We start from the raw sequence: 16,133 nt of genomic DNA, 5'->3' as shown, positions 1-16,133 counted from the left end.
GTGTACAATGAATTCAGACAAGACATGCAGTTTCTGGGAATTCAGTGGAACCCAGAAAATAGACAGATGTTGTCACAGGTAAAACAAAAGATTTTAGAGTTTCTTACTATTTGCACTAAGCAAGAGACACAGAGTTTCATGAGATTGTTTGATTTTTGTAAACAGCATGACCCTCATCTGAGTAAAATCTTAACCCCTTGGTACAAAGTAACTAGGAAAAAACATGAGTTTGAATGGAGTAAAGGGCAGCTGTGTGCTTTTGAATTGGCAAATGAAATACATCAACAGACTTTAGACTTGTGTACAGTGCAAGAGGGAAACATTGAGTTATATGTAACTGTTCAGGGACAATATGCAAACTGGAGTATGTGGCAGGAACAGGGGAGGACGAGGATGTCCCTAGGAATCCTTTTGAAAAACAGATTTTTACTTGTTATTGGGCTCTAGTGGATAATGAACAAATGACACTAGGTTATAATGTAATTCTGAGACCTGAAATATCAATCATGCAGTGGGTGATGAGTTCACCTAAATCTCACCGTATTTGACATGCACAAGAGGCTAGTATCATACAGTGGATCTGGTACATACAAGATAGGTCTTGAGTAGGACTGGCAAGCACCACAGCCCTACATGAACAGGTGTCACAAGCCCCTGCACAGGATGAGGAGAGGGTGCAGGAGGTACCACAGGTAAAAGAGTCACCAGTGAAATGGAGTGCACCATTTGAATTCTTGTCCCCTGAGGATACAAAGCATGTTTGTTTTACTAATGATTCATCCAAATATGTGACTAATAAAAGACATTGGAAAGCAGTGTCATACAATCCAGTTACTGACAAGTTGTTGTCTACCACAGGAGAAGGAAAAAGTAGCCAATAAGCAGAGTTTTACACTATGTGTCATACTCTAAAGCAAGAGCTGCCTGGGACGTGCCATTTTTACACTGATTCTTGGTCCCGTGCCAATGGATTAGCCATTTGGTTTTCCACATGGCATGCGCACAACTGGTTCATTCATTCAAAGGAGGTATGAAGCAAAGAGTTGTGCAGGAAATTTTGGAAATGTTAAAACAGAGTAAAGTCATAGATGATGCTCATTGTCCCATTGACTCACTAGAATGCTGGTTCAATTCCCTTGCCGACGTCAAAGACAAAAGTTCAGAGGCAGAAGTGTCAACCCAGAATTCTGTCTTGGTGGGGATGGCTAAGTGGGCGCACGAGAAATGTGGACAGCAGGGAGTAAAAGGCACTTACAGGTGGGCAGAGATTAAAGGGATGCACATTCCCCTAGATTTGATAAAAACTGTGATTTTGCAATGTCCTATATGTCAGCACACACAACAGGGATCTGTCCCACAAACAGTCAAAGATCAATTGGTGAGAGGAAAGTTATCAGGACACATAGAAATCAAAGAGATTCTGTTAAAAAGTGGAAAAGCTGATTTATTCATACAGATTGGAGACAGAATTGTCCAACTTGTCATAAGTGCAGTGTATGGAGGTTTGGTAAGGAAGGGGACTGCTCCAGCCCTTCTGACAGTGCTAGGAAAGGGAAGTTCAGCAGATAAAAACCTCAGTGCTAAGGTGTGGGTTGAATCTCCAAATGGCCATTCAGAACCTGCAGAAATTATAGCAAAGGGCCACAATAATGTCCTGCTGATTATAAAACAAGGAAAGGAAAAAGGAGAGCACATTTCAGATGACAAATGTTATTTGCAAGAGAAGTCATACTTGTTTCTTTTACAGATCCTACTACGACTTGCCACTGACCATGAGTGTGCTGTGTGGATTCCCTTCTGGCGTTTGCGTGTGGGGTCGGGGGAGGGACCGCACCCCCAACCTGAACCTGATTGATAACCTTTGTGCAACGCTCCTGCTGCTTTTAAAGTACAAAACCTATGGATCCATTTAGCGCAAATTGTGCTTCACAGAACAAAGTGTTGCATGGGATCAATGCAGAGTACCATGGATGTTTTGTCAACTTGTTTGTTTACATTCTTCCACTGGAACTAACCCATGGCTTATTGTCATCTGATGACTGCTGCCAGTCTCATTAGGCAAAATTGCCAGTTGGCTGGCTGTTTTCATGTGGAAACCTGACTTTCACTTACATTCCAGCAAAACTTTCAGGTGGACCGTGTACCTTTACATGATTAGAACTCATTATGTTTCCATCTAATTCTACACCAATTTGCTATCCTAGAGACACTATTCAACTATTATCCCAATCAGAGTACCTAAGCTTAAGCCTTTTCATTGTAGGTGTGTCTGATTTAAAGGTTTATAAGATCAATACATTAATCCACTTCCATTGCTTTCTAGTGTTTGCTTTTACCATTGCATTATGCTGCTGTATACCATGCAAACCTGATTTGCTTATGATGTTTTCTTTTTTTTTTTAAATAAGCGAAAAGTACACAAAGTCATTGATCAAAGGGTGGAAATGTAATAAAGTAGGTGTGTTTGACCACTGACTTTGTGTGACACCACTTTGCATATTAGTTGTTCAGTGTTCACCAGTTGCAGACTACATTTTGTATTCAGTTTAGCTGCCTATTGACCTTACTGTGGCGTTAGACATTGCAGTTGAGACATTGCAGTTGAGCTGTGTTTTTCCACATGGTAAACTCTGCTTGTTTTTCTTATTCTTTCTCACCGGATAGTTAGTCAGTCAGCATGATAAGAATGAACATGTTTTTTCAGTGCAGGGAACGGTGTGGCCTTGAGAGAAGAACCTTGAGGTGGTGGCCAATTCTCAACATTTTTCTTCAAACTCTGACCTACAGTAGCCAGCATGTTTGAATATTTCTCTTTCATGGGAGCGCTTTTTTGCAGAAAGGCCTTTCGGTTCTTTAAGAGATAAAAAAGTGGCCCTGCTAAGTAGCGAGGGAATTTCCAAGACCTCGATCAGGATTAGACGTTGAATGCCTGACACACACACTTGTCCCATGAGGGTGGATATCTCTTTCTCCCAGTTGAACGGGGTCATCTTTTTGCTGGCATGAGAAAGATGGAAAGCTTGGCAGGCCCTACGGTGATGAATTATTACTTTATTCTTTGCTTTGCAATTATGCTATAATATAATCACATATATTTTCTGTGTACATTGCAGTTGAGAATCATTTTGATATATTTTCCTTCATTACTCTGACTATTTTAAAACATGTACTTTCGACCTACTAATCTCCTTTTTTAGGAACCTCAAGGTGAAATAATAATAAATGTCTTCTTTGAACTGAGAAGTGCATTCCAGAGATTTTTGTCAGCTCTGTCATTAGTGAAAGCAAAACAACCTTATGGGAAACAATGTGTCATTCTTGGTTGACACTGGAGCTGCACGTCCCACTGTCAGAACCTAAGAAGTGCCAGACTTGCCCTTACCAGGAAGGAAAATTCTGGGTGTAGGAATAGCAAATAAGTAGTTAACAAATCATGTTACAGTACATGTTCCATTACAAATAGATTCATTTGAAGATAAGCACCAATTTGTGGTTTGTGATTCAAGTCCAGTAAATCTGTTTAAATGTGACCTGTTCTTGAAGCTTAACTGTTTCATTAGCTGTACACCCAAAGGAATAGGAATACAAATAAATGAGGATGAAGATGTCTCTTGTAAAATTGTAGAACAGTTCCCACTTGTCTCGCTGAATTCAGTATTGACATGTAATGATTTGCCAGAAGAACTGAAGGAGACATTTCTTCAGGAGGTTGGGGATTTTTCAGGAAAGGATATAGGACTCATAATAACAGTGAAGCCAAACGCAATGTATCTGAGGATAGCATCTTACAACTTGACCCCCGAGACAGTTGTAGGAATAACACCCTTGGCTGAGAGTCTGATTGAGCAAGAAGTTCTGAAGGAAATATTGGGGAGCCCTTGTAATTCCCCTATTGTAGAATTGCGGAATCCCAATGGAAAATACAGCATAAATCAGGATTTGAAAAAAGTTAACTAAATTGTCATTTGAATTTGTCCTGTGGTACCAAATCCAGCAGTGATTTTATTTCAGGACCCCTGTGAAGCAGAGTGGTTTACAGTCATTGATTTGTACTGAGCGTTCTTCTTCATTCCCTTGCATGAAAAAAGTGTTTAAATTTGGCATTCATATTTTAACACAGTGTTGAACTCTGCAGGGGTATATGAAATCAGCATAAATCTTTAATTATATTTTGAAAAAGACTTGGAGTCCCTTAAAATGCCCTATCAATCAATCTTAGTGCAGTATAGTGATTACTTTTTGGGGTTGCATCAAATACTCAAGAAGCCAGCAGAATAGATACCATAGCTCTCTTTAATAATTTAGGAGAAAATGGACATAAAGTTTCCCCAGCAAAGCTACAGTATTGTAAAAAGAAAGTCTCATCACATAGAGAAAGGTGCAAGGAAGCTTTCTCGAAAGAGAATTTCAGCAGTCATGCAGATGAATCCACCAGTTACTCAGATGGAAGGCAGAATGTTTCTGGGAATGGTTGGCTACTGCCGACAGTGGGTTCCAAAGTTTTCCCTTTTGTCCAAGCCCTTACAGAGGTTGACACACAAGGATGTGTCTGATCTGGTACCATTTGATGACAAATGCATGAGTGCCTTCACTGTGCTGAGAGTAAGATTGTGCTGAGCTCCAGCTCTGGGACTGCCCGATTACAACAAATATTTGTCTTTGTTTTCCTTTGAGAGGGATGGATGTGCTCTCTAAGTTTTGTCACAGTTACATGGAAATGCAAACAAGCCTGTGGCATATTTTTCAGCCACACTTGATCCTGTAGCTGCAGCGTTGCCCCATTGTCTAAAACCCATGGAAGCATTAAGAGTCTGTATAGAATAGTGCAAAATCATTGTTATGAGTCACCCGTTGAATGTTTTTATCCCCCATTCAGTGAAGATTTTGCTAACCAGTACAAAGAAACAGTATTTTACAAATGCTCGTTTGACCCACTATGAGCAGACTATTTTGGGTTCTCTTAATGTCAATATAAAGAGATGCAACGTTTTTAAATGTGGCTACACTTTTGCCAAATCCAGTTGAAAATGCAAGTGACTGTGAAGATGAGGTTGAGCATGAGTGTCTCGATCTGACTGAACTGTGCACTAAACCAAGACACAATATTCAAGATGTCCCCTTGGACGAAAATTAAAAAGTCACTTTTGTTGATGGCTCTTGTTTAAGAGATTCTGATGGTGCCCTAAGGCTGGGTATGCAGTTTGCGCAGTCTCAGGTGTGACAAAAGCCTCTTGGCTTTAAGGAGTCTTTTCTGCCCAAGTAGCCAACTTGATTGTTCTTATTGAAGCAAGCTGTGTCTCTGAAAAGCCCAAAGTCACCATTTACACTGATGTCAATATGGGTCTGTTGTCGTACATGACTTTGGACAGTTGTGATACCAGAGAAGCGTCATGACCTCTTCTGGATCACCTGTCCAAAACGGTGATGGCTGAAAACTGCAATTGTAAAATGTGCAGCTCGCCAGAAATCAAGTGATGATATATCCTTGTGCAGTATCTATGCAGACGAAGTTACGAGGTATTGTTCCTTGCACTGCACATCCTTTAATGGGGAATGGAATTATGTAAATTACGAAGAGAGAAGTCAAAATTTCTTTATGACAGCCATTAATACTTGGGAAGAAGTCAAAAGACTGCGGGATGAAGTGGCAGAAGAGAAGCAGGGTTGGATTAGAGCAGCATGTGTTCAGAGGAAATGAGGATGACACTTGGGTGTCCCGTGATGGGAAAGCAGTGTTGCCCAATAGCTTATTGTCCCTGATGGCAAGGTACTACCATGGACAAGCTCATATTGGTAGAGATGCAATGATCAGAACATTCAGAAAAACATGGCACAATCTGAGATTTAGATTGGTTGCAGAAGCATTGTGTCACAGATGTATAATGTGACAAGAGATGAATGTAGGGTCAGGCACAGTTGTTACAGATCAGGAGGTCGTTCTACATAATGCAACATGATTTAATTGAACAGCAGCTGTGAAGTGTGCTGGTCGCCAAAACTAAATCCATGCAAGCCACACACGCAAAGTTTGAAATCCTCTTGATGAAACAGCATCTGTTCCCAGAGAGTCGGTTACAGTGAGAGAAAGGGTCCAGTTTAGCTAAGCTGTGGGGACTGGACAAGTGTCCTATGCAGAGCATGGACTGTCTGGTGATAAGCTGAGCGTGTCAACAGCAGCTGAAGGTACAGAAGAGTCAAGACGGAGCCAAGTTACTCCAGCAAACTCGTAACACGTTGGAACCCCAGTTGTGCCAGAGAAAAGAGTTGTAACCAGAGAACAATGGCCTGACAGAATCCCCGAGCCAGTGATAAAATTGCCTCCTACCACAGCTGAAGTAACTGAACAATCAGATCAAAGTGGCAGTGAAACTGAGGGTGACATGGATCTCAAACAGAAAAAGAGTCAAAAATACTCTGCTCCTGAATGGAATTATTTAACAACTGATGATTGGGAGAAGGCATTTGTTGCCTTTTGTGTTAACAATTAGTCTCCAGCTGAACATTGTGGAACTTGAAATTGTTTTGGAACTGAACTTTGAAATCTCATTGCTGCTTGATGAACAGAGACATTGGTGGTCATTACAACCCTGGCGGACGGTGTTAAAGAGGAGGGAAGACCGCCAACAGGCCAGCGGTAAAAAAATGGGAATTATGACCGTGGCGGAAATCGCCAAGAAAGACAGCCACTTTAACACTCCGACCGCCACGGCAGTACAGACAAACATCGCGGCGGTCACCGCCAACAGACAGGCGGGAGAAAAAGTACCGCCCACAGTATCACAACCTACCAATCCGCCACCTTTTCCGTAGCGGATTCACCGCGGATAAAAACACGGCGGAAACAGGAATTTCAAAGGGAAAACGCTCACCTCTACACACTCCACGAGGAACGACGACACCATGGAGCCGGAACTCCATATTCTTCCTGCACTAATCTTCCTGCTCCTATACGACGATCATCAATGCCGGCGGTGAAGACAACGGTGAGTACTGCACCTACGACATAGGGGAGGGGGAGGCAAAAGACAGGGACACACACACGCAACACCCCCACCCCGACCCTCACCCACTACAACACACACACCAGTGCATATCCAAACATTACAGTAACACACCCCAACCCCCCCGGAAGAATCCAAAGGCAAAAGAAAATGAGTGGAACCATTGTAATATATCAAAATACAGTAACCAAATAAATACATATATCTATATATACATATTAAACAAAATATACACCACGATTAGTAGTGCAGGTAATGCACCATTCATTGTTCGTGGACCATTGGGCCCAAAATGCATGGGCGAGGCCCACACTAGATACCTGATCAAAACGGAGAGAACACTGCTGGGGCATCAGATAGAAATACAACAGGCACCTCAGGGGGAAGGGAAGGGTAGGCACCTCAGCCGGATGAGTGCACCACGCCAGATCCACGAGCGGGCTCCATGCCCATTGATGTATCCTGGGGAGTGCAAAGCCACAGTCTCTCAAGTCTCTACAGTGAGTGGTTTGCCCACTGTACCATCCTGGGGAGTGCAAAGCCACAGTCTCTCAAGTCTCTACAGTGGGTGGTTTGCCCACTGTACCATCCTGGTGAGTGCAAAGCCACAGTCTATCAAGTCTCTACAGTGGGTGGGTTGCCCACTGTACCATCCTGGGGAGTGCAAAGCCACAGTCTCTCAAGTCTCACAAGTGGGTGGTTTGCCCACTGTACCATCCTGGGGAGTGCAAAGCCACAGTCTCTCAAGTCTCACAAGTGGGTGGTTTGCCCACTGTTACATCCTGGGGAGTGCAAAGCCACAGTCTCTCAAGTCTCACAAGTGGGTGGGTTGCCCACTGTACCATCCTGGGGAGTGCAAAGCCACAGTCTCTCAAGTGTCACAAGTGGGTGGGCTGCCCACTGTACCATCCTGGGGTGTGCAAAGCCACAGTCTTTCAAGTCTCTACAGTGGGTGGGTTGCCCACTGTACCATCCTGGGGAGTGCAAAGCCACAGTCTCTCAAGTGGATAACAGTCTCCACAGGTTCTGGAGGGGGACTGGTGCCCAGAGTGCTTCATCCTGTGAAGGACAGATGGAGTGGATGCATTTCTCCACTGGTTCTGGAGGGGGACTGGTGCCCAGAGTGCTTCATCCTGTGAAGGACAGAGGTAGTGGATGCATGTCTCCACTGGTTCTGGAGGGGGACTGGTGCCCAGAGTGCTTCATCCTGTGAAGGACAGAGGTAGTGGATGCATGTCTCCACTGGTTCTGGAGGGGGACTGGTGCCCAGAGTGCATCACTCACCCGTGACGGTCCCAGTTGCATCACTGCCCCTGCCGCCCATGGGCTAGCGGGGCTTGAGTTGGCGGTCTTTGCCCTGTTCAGCGGAGCTCGCCATGGCAGTCTTTGCCCTGTTCTGCGGTGCTTGAGTTTGCAGTTTCTGACCTGTTCAGCGGTGCTTGCCCTGATCAGCGGTGCTTGCCATGGCGGTCTTTGCCCTGTTCAGCCGTGCTTGAGTTTGCAGTTTCTGACCTGTTCAGCGGTGCTTGCCCTGTTCAGCGGGGCTTGCCATGACGGTCTTTACCCTGTTCAGTGGTGCTTGAGTTTGCAGTTTCTGACCTGTTCAGCGGTGCTTGCCCTGTTCAGAGGGGCTTGCCATGGCGGTCTTTGCCTTGTTCAGCGGTGCTTGAGTTTGCAGTTTCTGACCTGTTCAGCGGTGCTTGCCCTGTTCAGCGGTGCTTGCCATGGCAGTCTTTGCCCTGTTTAGCGGTGCTTGAGTTTGCAGTTTCTGACCTGTTCAGCGGTGCTTGCCCTGTTCAGCGGTGCTTGCCCTGTTCAGCGGAGCTTCCCATGGCGGTCCTTCATTGCCCAGCTGGGCTGGGGCTGGCGGTCCTTCATTGGGCAGCTGGGCTGTGGCTGCTGGGGCCCTCCATGGCAGCTGGGCTGTGGTTGGCGGTGGCCTCCTGGTCACTGACTCTGGCTGTGGCCTCCTGGCCAGTGACGATCGGGCTGCCCTCCTGGGCACTGACTCTGGCGGTGGCTTCCTGGCCAGTGACGATTGGGCTGGGGGTGGCCTCCTGGGCAGCGGGGATGATGGCGGTCTTCTCAGCCGTGCTGCTCCTCCCAGACTTTGGCGATTTCTTCTGCCCCTTCCCCACCTTGGGAGGAGTCACAGCTGAGTCGACACTCCCCCCGGGACCCTTGTGAGCGGCTTTGCTGGCTGGAGTCTTCACACTCTCCCGTCGGGCACTGTCCAACTTCTGGTGCTTCACAGGGGAGGGACTGGCTGTGCTGTGGCTGTGTGTCACACTGGCCGCCCTGGTGCCCAGTGCACTCCACATACCACTGGTCCCGGAGATTTTTTGGCTGAGGTGCTAGTACGGGACCTATGAATTGTAGGTGGGGGTGGGAAAGAGGTCAAGCTTGGTCAGGAAAAGTTTCTTAGGAACACTGGGACGGGTAGCTGGAGGGGTGTTGGTAGTGGAGGAAGAGGTAGTGGTTGTAGGAGGTGTACTTTTAGTGACTTTGGGTGAAGGTGCATGCGCTGGAGGCTGTCGTGAGGTGGATGGCTGTTGGGTGGGTGTGTGCCTGCGTTTGTGTACTTTGGGAGGGGGCGTCACAGACACACTGGGAGAGGACACAGGGGATGTGTAAATGGTAGTGGGGGTGGTGAGTGCACATGAGCGGGGTGTGGTGGTGGGTGTGCTGGTGCGGGACATAGTGGCTGTATTGGTAGTGCATGCAGGTGAGAGTGTAGACGAGACTGGGAGGGAGGAGGGAGACGACGAAGAGGGGGACACAGTGGAGGCAGTGGATGTTGCTGTGTCTGTATGTGTGTGATGCTTGCGTGAGTGCCTGTGGGATGTGTGGTGCTTATGTTTGCCTGAGCTTCCCCTGGGTGTTGACGTGTGTGCATGCTGGTCTGATGGTGTGCTTGGGATAGGCTGGGGTACAGGGGATTGGGTCTGGGTGGAGGAAGTTGGAGGGGGGAGGCTAGACACAGGGACAATGGCTGCCATCAGTGGTGAGGCCAGAGTTTGCAGGGTTCGATGAAGGGCCGACTGACCAGAATGAATGCCCTCCAGGAATGCATTTGTGTGTTGCAATTCCCTTTCTACACCCTGGATGGCATTCAAAATGGTAGACTGCCCAACAGTGAGTGACCTGAGGAGGTCAATGGCCTCCTCACTGAGGGCAGCAGAGGTGACAGGGGCAGGGGCTGAGGTGCCTGGGGCGAAGATGATGCCCACCCTCCTGGGTGAGCGGGCACGGGGCGAAGGCTGAGGGGCTGCTGGGAGGGCGGTGCTGGTAGGGGGGGTGGCGGCTGTACCTGTAGAAGTGGGTGGCACAGATTTTGCTGCCACCACAAGGGAGCTCTCATCGGAGGACGAGTCCGTGTCGCTGGTTGCAGATCCTGTGACCGCCGTGAAGCTCCCCTCGCCCTCTGTCCCACTGGTGTATTCCGAGTCCGTGGTGTGGCCCTCCATGGCCATGTGGGATGCAGCTCCCTCGTGCTCCGGTGCCACTGTACCTCTGCCTGATGATGCTGATGCACACAAGAACAGGGAGACCACAAAAAGGGGGAGGACGACAGAAGAAAGACAGGTTGAGTGCATGGATTACCGCTACCGTTGGCGGACAATACAGACACAGCAGCCCCCTGCACTACGCCGCGCTGTTGGGCTCTACAGATGCAATTCCTGGGATATGGCCTACATGGCTATGGACGACATCTGCACACATAGATGACACAGGGGAATGTATACCTGTACTTGGCACTCTACAGAGGTGGGGTGGGGTGCCACATGGCCTGCATTACGGAGGGGCCTAGCCTACGGAACTCGCCCTGGCCTAGGGAAACCCACAGCCCTCCTCCCCCACCGAGACACCTCACTGCGCGCAAAGTCTGCTGAATGATGTTGTACTCACCCCCTTGTGTCTGCTGTGATGCCCTCAAGCGCCCATCCAACTCAGGGTAGGCCACCGCCAGGATGCAGAACATCAGGGGGGTCATGGTTCGACGGGCACCCCTCCTACGTTGGGAGGCCATCCCCAGCTGAGCCTCCGCCGTCTTCTTGCTCCAGCGGCGAATGTCCTCCCATCTTTTACAGCAGTGGGTGCTCCGTCTGTGGTGGACCCCCAGGGTCCGTACGTCCTTGGCGATGGCACACCAAATATCCTTCTTCTGGTGGGCGCTGACCTACATGAAATGTACAGGGGAAGAAGAGAAGTCATTAGCAACTGCACCGTCGAAGTGAGTGGCCCACATCCCTAGCCTTGCCATGTGGCACATGCATTCACAGTCCTTCATGCACGCAGAACTGTGCCCCCTTCCTTCTTACAACCAGCCCTCTCCACACAGGCATAGCCCATACAACGTGCTCCCTGTGTACTTAACTGTTGGTCTGTAGGACCGTAGAGTAGCGTGTACTGGGGGAGGACCACGTCCACGAGCTTCTCCAACTCCTTTGCAGTGAAGGCAGGGGCCCTTTCCCCCGACGCACGAGCCATTGTCTCTTCCAGACTGAGGTCACAGCAGCACTTGCAGTGTAGGTCCTCTCCTGTTGAAAATCAGGTATTGAGTGATTGAACAGCTAGAAAATGGCGGTCACGTCCGTGGCGGTCACGTCCGCGGCAGTGCGTAGCATCACCGCCGGCGTACATTGTCATTGGCTCTTGGGACCCATAGGGTCCAATGTTAACCAATGCAGCATTGCGCCGCGGTCTTCGAACGCCTACTGCGATGGTGTACAACGCCAGCGCAGTTACCTCACATCCCTTTGTCCCAGTTTAGAGGTCAGGCAGCCGCCATTTCAGAGGCCCACATGGCCTAATTACCAACTGCTTGACACCTGAGTGACTAGGCCTTGTCGCACAACACAAATACAGGCCAGATTCTGTGTATGAATGGTGTTCTGTGTAGATTGTGGGTACATATCTCTGAGTTGTTTGACTCTGTGGTCGCTGTTGTCCTTCCTAGGCACCGTCCGCTGGGACATGTGAGGAGATGGCAGAATCCTCCGGTGTACCTACCGCTGGTGGACCTGTTGACAATGGAGGAGCGACATTTGATCATCACCTACAGGTTTGACCGTGCCACAATCCAGGAACTGTGTACCCAGTTGGAGCCAGACCTGATGTCAGCAATCCGCCATCCCACAGGGATCCCCCCTCAATTGCAGGTGCTCCATTTCCTTGCAAGTGGGTCATTTCCAACAACAGTGGCCATGGCATCAGGGATGTCCCAGCCTATGTTTTCCAACGTGTTGTCCAGAGTGTTGTCTGCCCTGTTGAAACCCATGCAGAGCTACATCGTTTACCCTCAGGTGGAGGATTTGCCTACAGTGAAAGGTGACTTCTATGCCCTTGGACATATCCCCAACATCATAGGTGCCGTTGATGGGACCCATGTAGCTTTGGTCCCCCCCCACAGGAGTGAACAGGTGTACAGGAACCGGAAGAGTTATCATTCCATGAATGTACAGATGGTATGATTGGCAGACCAGTACATCTCCCAGGTAAATGCTATGTTCCCTGGCTCTGTGCATGACGCCTACATCCTGCGGAATAGCAGCATCCCTTATGTGATGGGTCAACTCCAGAGGCACCGGGTGTGGCTATTAGGGGACTCTGGTTACCCCAACCTGTCATGGCTACTGACCCCAGTGAGGAATCCCAGGACCAGGGCAGAGGAACGCTACAATGAGGCCCATGGGCGGACTAGGAGGGTGATTGAACGCACCTTCGGCCTCCTGAAGGCCAGGTTCCGGTGCCTCCATATGACAGGTGGTTCCCTATTCTACTCACCAAGGAAGGTGTGCCAGATCATCGATGCCTGCTGTATGCTTCACAATTTGGCTTTGCGACGACAGGTGCCTTTTCTGAAGGAGGATGGTCCAGATGACGGTGTTGTGGCAGCTGTGAAGCCTGTGGACAGTGATGAGGAGGAAGCAGAGGAAGAAGACATTGACAACAGGGACTCAGTTATCCAGCAATATTTCCAGTGACACACAGGTGAAAACACATTCCTGCCTACTACAAGTACTTTCACACTTCTACCTCTATCCTGTCTGTCGATTTCAACCAGTATATGGTAACCGAGTTGTACAATTCCATTACGGTTTCACATGTGTGGTTTCCAACGTGTGTTATCTGCTTAGATTCCTCATGGACTTGAGATGTGTGACATAGGTATGTTGACATTACATTTGAAAACGCATTTTCTCAGTGTCATTGCTAATACAAATTTTCAAAATCACAGACTGACTCCAGATTGTTTTGTGCTTCAAGGATGTTTATTGCAGTGCTACATATTGGAGGGGGGTTGTAAAATGGTGAGGGGTGATGGTGGAGGAATGTCCATGGCAGAGTCCAGTCTATTAGTCTCACAGGTGCATTGCCCATATTGGCATAGGAAGTGGAGCTGGGGCAGTTCCAATATGGACAGGGTTACAAAGTGGGACAGTAGGATGACAATCAGGGTGGTCTCATTTCTTGACGGGGCTCTTGGCATCGTGCTCTGTCTTGTTCCTGGATCGCAGGGACCGTTTGCGGGGTGGTTCTCCGTCTGCAGAGGGTGGGGTACTGGTGTGGTGGTCCTGTGGCGGTGCCTCCTGTCCACTAGCACCGGCAGAGGTGGTGGGCAGTTCATCGTCCATGCTAGTGTCAGGGGCCCCTTGGAGTGCCACAATGTCCCTCCTGGTGTTCAGTATCTCCTTCAGCACCTCTACGATGGTGCCCAGGGCGGTGCTGATGGTTCTGAGTTCCTCCCTGAAGCCCAAATACTGTTCCTCCTGAAGGCGCTAGGGGTCTGTGATAGCATGCAGGTAGGGTGGGGGATATGATAGTTAAGATTTGACTTACCAGAGTCCATTCCTCCACTGACTCCTGCGAGGCCCTCAGGATGCAGAATAGTCAAGACCTGCTCCTCCCATGTTGTTAGTTGTGGGAGAGGAGGTGGGGGTCCGCCGCCAGTCCGCTGTACCGCGATGTTGTGTCTGGAGACCATGGAACGCACCTTCCCCCGTAGGTCGTTCCACCTCTTCCTGATGTCGTCCCTATTTCTTAGGTGCTGTCCCACTGTGTTGACCCTGTCGACTATTTTTCGCCATAGCTCCATCTTCCTAGCTATGGAGGTGTGCTGCACCTGTGATCCAAATAGCTGTGGCTCTACCCGTACGATTTCCTCCACCATGACCCTGAGCTCCTCCTCCGAGAACCTGGGGTGTCTTTGCCGTGCCATGGGGTGGTGTAGGTGATGTGTGGGGTGGTGTATGTGGTGATAAGTGTGGAAGTGTGGTGATATGTAGTGGTGTGTGGTGTTTTGTGCATGGAAGTAGTGTGGGTGATGGTGTTGAGTCCCTGTGGCTGCTAGTTTGTGGATGGTGGTGTCTCTCTCTGGCCTTCTTTCAGATGTTTTTGTCGTAGGGGTTTGTGGGTGATGTGGGTGTGTGTTTTATATAGTATTGAGTGTGTGGGAGTGGTGTGTGTATGTGTATCAGGTGTGTGTCTTTCGAATTGTCCAATGTGGTAGTGTTTTGGAGATGTGTGTGTATTTTAAGCGCGGCAGTGTGTACCGCCAATGGAATACCGCGGTTGAAAGACCGTCGCATGAATTCGTGGGTCGTGATAGCATGGGCGTATTTCTGTTGGTGTGACGTGTCGGTTTTGTTTTCGCCAGTTTATCACTGACCTTTGGTGTGGCGGACTTGTGTGGGTGTCTGAATTTTGTTGGATTTTGGGATGTGGGTCGTAATAGCTGTGGCGGATTTCTGCGGCCACGGCGGTGTGTTGGCGGTCTTCTGCGCGGCGGTAAGCGGCTTTTACCACCAATGTTGTAATGACCCCCATTATTTGTTAGAAGTGCTTATTAGTGATAATCAGATGCTTTATTATTGGAGACATTTGAACTTTTAGTAGGAGCTTTTTTGAAGTTTTGTAAATAAGAGACTATTGATGAACTTTTTAGATTTTTTTGTTTTTGAAGAGATTGTTCTGAATTTGCTTTGCTCAAACAAACAAAAGCCTGAAAGAGACAGTGAAATAATTGAAAGCTGCTTATGCAATTTTTTTTGTTTTAATTTTGATTTTAATTTGAAATGTAATGTGGTCTAAATCTAGACAAGCCAAGAAACTGGTCGAAGTAAAAGGAGTAGATGTAAATATGGGTGCTTAGGTTTAGAGACAGTGTAGAAAAGTACCATCTTGCCTGGCATGTTACCCCCATTTTCACTGTATGTATGTATGTTTTAGCCCCTGTGTCACTGGGATCCTTCTAGGCAGGGCTAGCCCAGTGGTGCTTGTACCAAAACCTCACACCAAAGATGGAAAGAGGGAGAGGAGGTTTTTTGTAGATTACAGAGGGCTCAATCAGGTAACAAAAACTGATGCTCACCCTATACCCAGGGCAGATGAGCTCATTGATACACTGGCTTCTGCCAAGTATCTTACCACTTTTGATCTGACTGGAGGGTACTGGCAGATCAGATTGGCAGAAGATGCTAAACCAAAGACTGCATTTTCTACCATAGGAGGGCACTACCAATTCACAGTAATGCCCTTTGGTTTGAAAAATGCACCTGCCACTTTTTAGAGGTTGGTGAATACAGTCCTGTAAGGGTTGGAGGGTTTCAGTGCAGCATATCTAGATGAAATTGCTGTCTTTAGCTCAACCTGGGATGCTCACCTGGTCCACCTGTGAAAAGTTTTGGAGGCCCTGCAAAAGGCAGGCGTCACTATCAAGGCCTCAAAGTGCCAGATAGGGCAGGGGAAAGTGGTCTATCTGGGCCACCTGGTAGGTGGAGAACAGATTGCACCACTACATGGGAAAATCCAAACAATCATGGATTGGGTTCCATCTACAACTCAGACCCAAGTGAGAGCCTTTTTAGGCTTCAAAGGGTACTACAGGAGAGTCATTAAGAATTATGGCTCCATAGCAGCCCCTCTTAATGATCTCACTAGCAAGAAAATGCCTAAGAAGGTGTTATGGACAGCTAGCTGTCAGAAAGCTTTTGAGGAGCTCAAACAGGCCATGTGCTCTGCACCTGTCCTAAAAAGCCCATGTTACTCCAAGAAATTTTTTGTTCAAACTGATGCATCTGAATTAGGGGTAGAGGCAGTCTTATCACAACTGAATTCTGAGGGCCAGGA

General features: G+C 48.1%; 1 long non-coding RNA gene across 1 annotated transcript in view; it reads left to right on the top strand.

Annotated features, from left to right (window-relative positions):
- Window positions 1-3,261, top strand: part of LOC138261517 (uncharacterized) — a 61,293-nt gene extending 58,032 nt beyond the window's left edge. The window contains exon 3 of the long non-coding RNA XR_011199108.1: window positions 1,748-3,261. This is a non-coding gene — a long non-coding RNA (uncharacterized lncRNA). The remainder of the gene's footprint in view (window positions 1-1,747) is intronic.
- The last annotated feature ends 12,872 nt before the right edge of the window (window positions 3,262-16,133 follow it).

Source organism: Pleurodeles waltl, chromosome 10, assembly GCF_031143425.1.
Source record: "Pleurodeles waltl isolate 20211129_DDA chromosome 10, aPleWal1.hap1.20221129, whole genome shotgun sequence".
Classification (NCBI taxonomy): domain Eukaryota; kingdom Metazoa; phylum Chordata; class Amphibia; order Caudata; family Salamandridae; genus Pleurodeles; species Pleurodeles waltl.
This window is presented reverse-complemented; position numbering and strand designations above follow the sequence as displayed.